Source organism: Perna viridis, chromosome 7 (genome assembly GCF_037379345.1).
Source record: "Perna viridis isolate PV_CMFRI_1.1 ecotype Kerala chromosome 7, ASM3737934v1, whole genome shotgun sequence".
Lineage (NCBI taxonomy): Eukaryota > Metazoa > Mollusca > Bivalvia > Mytilida > Mytilidae > Perna > Perna viridis.
In genome coordinates, this window is record NC_142451.1 from 26,211,651 (window position 1) to 26,219,197 (window position 7,547).

The 7,547-nt window shown below is 32.6% G+C and overlaps 1 protein-coding gene across 1 annotated transcript in view; it reads right to left on the minus strand.

Moving 5' to 3' along the window:
• Positions 1 to 4,742, minus strand: part of LOC148612025 (prostaglandin G/H synthase 2-like) — a 38,456-nt gene extending 33,714 nt beyond the window's left edge. The window contains exon 1 of the mRNA XM_088593099.1: positions 4,613 to 4,742. The gene's annotated coding sequence lies outside the window, so the exon portion shown is untranslated. The remainder of the gene's footprint in view (positions 1 to 4,612) is intronic.
• Between the last annotated feature and the right edge of the window lie 2,805 nt (positions 4,743 to 7,547).

A 7,547-nucleotide genomic window follows, 5' to 3' on the forward strand; every position in this document is an offset into this window, starting at 1 on the left:
TTGTTCTGGTTTTGCAATCTGATGTCTAGACATGTACTTGTTAAAAGTTACCTGTACTTAGACTTAAATGAAATAGATGTGATTTCTTTTCCTTGTTTAAAAAAGGTCTTTAAAACCAAGACATAAACAAACCCTTGTATATTGACAACCCCCTGTAGAAATATAGAAGCCCCAAAATCTTCAAGAGTACAAAAATTTTTTTTCTGCCAAACACCAAATTTCTTGATTAAACAATAGAAAACAAAAAATTGTTTTACTGCGGCCTCAGTAATTTTGATATGATTTGTTAAACTAAATGTTGATTTGGGCATTACTATATTATATAAGTGATAACATCCTTCGAATTAAGAGTACGTAACTGATAGTTTTTGGGGAAGTAGGAAACAGCTATCGCCCCTTTAAATCCGGTAACACTCATCATAAAAAAAAACGAATTACATACAGCACTAAGTATTTACATGATGCAGGAAATATCCACTATTCAGGCCTTTAACCCTTTTTAATTTTTAATAATGGAATTTTAGGACGATAAAAAGTTTAAGTCGAAAACCGGTACCCCAATTTGCATGCCCTGGCAATAATTTGCTGATATTTGCACAAATTATGCATAAAACTAAACAAAATTTTTCAAAAGTTTTTCCCCGAGTCCCAGACTCATGACATTATTCAGGGCCAAAAAACAGGTCACACAGTGAAGAGCACTGAGTGAGATGTTCACACAGGAAATCGCTGTTCATGGATTTATAGAAGAAAATCATTTGTTACAATGGCCTTACTTTCTACAAACAGAAAATCAGCATTGATGATGATCTTTTTTAAAGACCAACCCCATTTCAGACAAAAGTTTTGTTATTTGAGTAGGTTTATTTTGAAACCAGTTTTTGTCCAGTAGGGCCCTAGCTAAAATTCTAGATCTGGATTCTGAAACAATCCCATATTTCCTAATTTGGGAGACAGGCTTATCCTGGTTAGTCAATTAAGTCGTCATTATGAACTTGTGGATCGTTATGGTGTATCCATCTGCACCATGAAAACTGATTTATTCAACGGTTCATAGTTTTCCTTTCCTCGTTTGTCTACCCTGGACTTGACTTTTTATGAGCAACTCGGCGGGTGTTTCTAGAAAAGCAGAGGACGCTTACCCTACCGGAGCACCTGGTCCATGCTCCCAGTTTTTAGTGGAGTCCGAGTTGCTCATTTGCTTTTGTTACTTTGTATGTATGATTTTAGTTACTTTATGTTCTTTGTTGTGTATGTCCGTTTTCCATGTCTGGTCTTTGTCCCTGGATTACATTCTTTTGATTGCCGCTATAATCTTGGATCCCTTGATTACTCTTTAACAAATTTACCATATGTTTGTTGATGGAGAGAGAATCTGTGAAAAACATACAACACACTTAATTTCCTTTTTTCTTTTCCTTGTTTTTTTTCACTCACTGTGACAATAACAGATGTGTAACCCTTGATTAAATCGTAGCAAATTTATCATTTACTTTGGCCTAATATTTACCAAAAACTATTTTTGAATGCTTATTTTCATTTAGCTCATATGCATATTATGGCAAGCCAAAGTGGAATTTATTCCCCATTTATTGGTATTAACAAATATTTATCAACATGTTAATAAATCATTTATTGATATCAATAAATTGAATGGATTATTAACATGTTAATAAATATTAGTTCACATGTTATTAAATCTTAATTCAGAGTATGCATGCTGGGCAATATCCAATAAAATCAGCAGTTACACTTTTCAAACCACGATTAAACCACCTATAGTGGCACCCTTTTTATCAACACGTTAATAATTAATCTATTTATTGATGTCAATAAATGATTTAATAACATGTAATAAATATATATTTACAGGTTGATAAACCGTTCAATTTAATGATATCAATAATTCAGTGGTAAAATGTTGATAAATCATTTATTGATATCAATATTTATTTATCAATGTTTGAAAAAAATGTTATATTTAATGATATCAATAAATGACAATTTATTGATATCAATTATCTATCATAAATATCAATAATTCATCTATTGATATCAATTAATTATACATTAATATTAATAAATAAGTAATAAATTCCACAATGGCTTGCCATAGCATATAGCACAATGAAGATGTAAAAAGTTATGATTACCTCATGCAGTGGCGGAACCAGAGGGTGTACAGGGGGTTGGCTACGATCCTTTGGTGTCTTCTAGCTATTCCAACATTTTGAAATTACATATTCTACCTATTCCAACATGCAGAGAACAATAGATATTGTTATAGCCTAATATGTTGTTACAATAATTAGTAATTAATTAGTTTTACAGGTAAAATTTACCTGAGAATTAAATGTGAAAAATTACTGTTTATAAATTTTCCTACAAAATAAATTTTAAATTTTTTTTAAATTCTAATAATATAAGAAAATGAGGAATATGTTTTATTAAAATAAAAATAAAAATTATATTAAACTTTTTAAAACCATTTTAACTTTCTACCATTTAACATGCCAATAATTGACAATGCCAAGCTGGTTTTGGTTGATGAAGCCAAGCTTATTACTTTTTAATTTATTTTAATGATTTATGAATAGTATTCACTTTTATCTTGATGCCAAATGTCAGTTCAAAGCTGACATCGCAACATCTGGAACCATTACGCCACAGAGGGACCCAGAACAACAAATCACCTTGAAGGTTGGCATGGGAAGTTGAAGAAACTTGTAAAATCACCACACCCGAACATTTTCAACATGATTCGACTACTCAAACAAGAAGAAGCAATACACGCATTGACTCTAATACAGTATTCAGCTGGTGGTAAACGAGTACCAAAGAAAAGAAAATACAGAGAGATAGACAACAGACTCGCCAACCTGAAAACCAGACTTCAAAACCAGGAACTCACACCAGTCCAGTATGCTGATGCCGCATCTTACTTGTTACACATTGACTGAAATTTACTATGTTTTATTTGTGTTTCAACAGTATATTTGTGCTTTTTGTCTTGAATTAACTTTTGCAATATTGCAGTATGATTTTAGTAATTTGTTTATATTTGTGCTTCTTTCTGATCAAAGAATTTTGTTAGCGCTAAATAATTTAGTTGTTCAATATGTTGTTTATATATAATCAAATGTACAAAATAAAAAAATGAATTTATTTAGTTTTAATTTCTTTTTCTCATGTTCAAATCATTTATTCCATGAAGATACCAGGAGGCATGATTCAGACAAAGCCATCACAAATATAACAGAATACAACAATACAATATCAGACAAAATCAGTTTTTATAGCACAGTTTCCCAATAAACAGTAAAAAAATCAAAAGTAACTGTACTGAAGTAAGCAAAGGATACATTTACAAAACATATTAATTCCAACATTCTTACAAAAAATCACCTTTTTACCTGTAATTAACATCACCAATTAAATAATGTTTTTACAAGCTAATCGGATTGTTTGTCCAATGTTTACACAATAATTCCACCTATTCCAACATGAAATTTTTGTTTTTTTAACTTAAATTTCAAAATGTTGGAATAGGTGGAATGAACCGATCCTTTTTATTGAAAAAATTGTCAATTGACAAAAAATGCTAAATAATGTTATAGTACCCCCTTTTTTCTGAGGAACCACAGCTGACACCCTTCTTTTCAAAGTGTCTGGATCCGGCCTTGCTCGTGTATACGTAGCTAACACTTGACGAATCTAACTCAATATCGTGCGTAAAGAGGTAGTTCATAGTCCTTTTAACGAAAAGTCTCGCCAGGACCGGGGATTACTGGCACTGGGAAGCGAAACGACTATCATTATCAACAAAACCAACATTTTGGGGCGAGGGAAATGAACGTAGACCTGTAACATCATTTTTTTAACGCTTAAGTTGGAGTAATAATCGTTCGAGACACTGAAACAATTATTAAATAATCGTGTCAGTCCATGCCCAATGGCATTATATTAGAATTTCTTACCGATAGCAAAGACCAAACAATACAAAAAAACCTGGTAGACACTGTAAACAATACTAGAATTAATTTGCCTGGAGGAATGAAATGGTTAATAGTTAGTAAAAGAAATTCAATTCAAATGCAACTGAATCGAAATCATAGGGTCAAATTGTCACAATCTCAAAACATTGTAATAGTATTTTTTTTCTAAAGACTTCGTTCACGGTTCAGACCCACTTCAAAGACGCTTAAAATGTCTAACAAGCGCTAAAATTGTCACTAATGTGACATGAGCTTAATTATCAATACCCTATTTCTACTACCTTTTTCTTCGTCTTTGATTTTCTCAAATTTAACTTAATTGGGTTTTAGTAAAGCATATTGATATGTAATATTTTTTGTTTTGCTTTTGTTTTCGTGGCTTTGGTTAATTCATTTATTTACTTATTTATTGTTTTGCATAAATCAATATTTTCTGCCAAACGACTCGATCAACAATTTACAAATAAAGAAAAGTCCAAAACAAAAAATCCTCAAATACATTTCTAATTTCCCGCCAAAATTCAACTATTATGTTACTTCAAAACCCGCTTGAAAAACGTTTTGTACCAAATAAAAAGAAAATTTTTATCGGAATAAACTAAAAATGATCTGTTTACCTTTTCTAGACAATTATCGCTTGTAAATCCCGTCGCAATTTACACATAAATGTAGATACGGCCATGTGTTAATGTGATATAATCAACTGTTGTCACAAATGAAAAAAAAGGTAATTTTGCAACAAAAAGGTTGATATCTAGATCGTTGTTTACGTATATAAATTAATCACTACTTCCACCTACGAGGAGAGCGCTGTAGGCCGGGTGACCACATTAAGTACTGAAACAGGATTTAATTTAATGCCCTGTCATGAATGTAGAACGATGATATTATACTACAGTACAGGAACCATTCTATATTCCGAATTTCCCCGGTTACCCTTTTATCACAAAGTGAAGGGTCACGATAACCATTCACTGTTTTTTCTTAGGAGAAGACACTTAATTTAGAGTACGTCATTAAAATAACATGTTGGTTTTATTACCATCATTTATAACACTAAAATTTGTTTTGTAACAAAAATAAATGTGATGATTAACCACTTGAATTATACCCCTACAAACAAAATTTGGGGTGGTATGTAGGAATCACCCCGTCTGCCGGTTCGTCCGTCCGTTTGTAAACATTTTTGTAAGTGCATCTCCTCACAAACCGCATAAGAGATTTGATGAAATTTTATAGGAAGGCTTTGCATGATATGTAGATATGCACGAAGCAATAAATTTACAGCCAGAGCTCTCAAATGAGATGTTAATAAACTTAATATTAACATCAATAGTTATCTCCCTTAATTTTGAATTCTACAGTACATTCTATACAATTTTTATCTTCTAAGATGAAAAGCCACATGTTAATTTCTGTTTAAGAGCAGTGCTCCAGGTCCCCCACCTCGCAACAAAAGTAAAATTTAATGTAATATTATTTCCTTACCCCATAAGCTTTCGACTGTTCAAGTATGTTGAAATTCTATGAAGGCGTACAAAAGCCCCGGAAACCAAATTTTGCCCCCATTATTTTATTTTGTTAAGTACGTGTGACCTTGACCTCTAACCTACTGGCCTTAAATTCAATAGGTGCATTCCTTACCCCATAAGCCTGCAACTGTTTAAGTTTGGTGAAATTCTATAAAGGTGTGCAAAAGAAACTACCCGGAAACCAATTTTGCAACAAAATTATATCTTTTAAGTCCGTACGAAAGAGTAATCAAGGGAACCAAGTTTCTAGCGGAAATCAAAAGAAAGTTATCCAGCAACAAAGACCAATCATGGAAAACAGACATACACGACAAAGAACATTAAGTAACTAAAATAATACATACAAAGTAACAAAAGCTTGACCTTTCACCTACTGACCTTTTATTCAATAGGTGTCTTTCTTACCTCATAAGCCTTCAACTATCCAAGTTTGATGAAGTTCTGTGAAGGCGTTCAAAAGTTACACTCCGGACACCAAATTTCATCTCAAAAATTCTTTTTCATGAAGTCCGTATATATGACCTTGATCTTTATTCTACATATTTCAAATTCAAAAGGTGTCTTTCTTAACTCCTAAGCCTTCAACTATCCAAGTTTGATAAAACTCTGTGAAGGTTACGCTTCGGAAACCAAATTTCATCTAGAAAAAATCTTTTTCACGAAGTCCATGCGACCTTAACTTTCAACCTCTTGACCTCAAAATCAATAGGTGTCGTCTTTCCCTAAAAAAACCTGGTGAAATTCTATGAAGGTGTTTAAAAGTTACGCTCCGGAAACCAAATTTCATCTCAAAAATTCTTTTCCATGAAGGCCATGGGACATTGACTTTAAAACTACTGACCTCGAATTCAAAAGGTGTCTTTCTTAACCCATAAGCCTTCAACTGTCCTGGTTTGGTGAAGGCTTATGGGTTAAGCCTTCACGAAGTCCATGTGACCTTGACTTTCAACCTTTTGACCTCAAAATCAGTAGGTGTCTTCTTTACCTCAACCTTCAACTTTTTTTTTAGTTTGTAGAAATTCTATGAAGACGTTCAAAAGTTACTCTTTGGAAACCCATTTTGGACGGACGCGGACGATGCCGAATTCTTTACTCCCCCGCTTTCTGGGAAGGCGGGAGACAAAAATATGTAGGCTTTCCAACCATGAATCATATTTTGCATGATTTTTAGCTGGAGTACTACTTGTACTTCTAAGTTGGACGAAAAGCACTCTTGTGATTTAGCTGGTGACAAGAGTAAAAGATGTAACTTATATTTTGAATTTTGTTTGTTTAAGGACTTGGCTGGTGACAAGAGTAAAAATGTGAATTATATACATGAGTTTGGTTTGTTTAAGGTTTTCATCTTACTGTTCTAGAATATAGCCTATTGCTGAACCTGAAGCATCACATGTTGGAATAAATGGTTTTGTCATATCCAGTAGAGCCAAAATTGGTTCAGAAACCAACGAATCCCTCAATTGCTCAAACGAGTTCTGACACTTTTTGTCCAAATGAATTCCTCGCCTTTCTGAAATAGATTGTTTAATGGAACTGCTATTTTTGAGTTATTGAGAATGAAACGTCTATAAGTTTTGGTGTTTCTGTCCAACCAGTAGAAGGTATGGATAAAACAGCTAAACAACATATTGACAATTTGATTGATAGATTGAAAATTGTTACTTGAAAAAGTATTGCAAAAACATCAGTCGAGAATTCCCAAAAATAAATATAAAACCAGATATGATAAAAAGGCCAAGGCTCCAAAATTTAGAAGTGATGATTATGTAATATTACAGTCAATGAAAGTTCCAAAAGGTCTGTCACCAAAATTGTACCCAAAATGGGATGGATCATTTTACGTTATAAATGTAAGACTTTTATTTCTAAAATATCAAGTTTAATTCCATGTTATTTAGGCCAATAAACAAAACCAATCACATCTTGTACTCAGAACTAAATTTGCTTATTAATTTGGTTTGAATTAACAAAGTTCCAATTAAAACAAGGTGACTTCTAACCTCTAATCACTACTTATGGT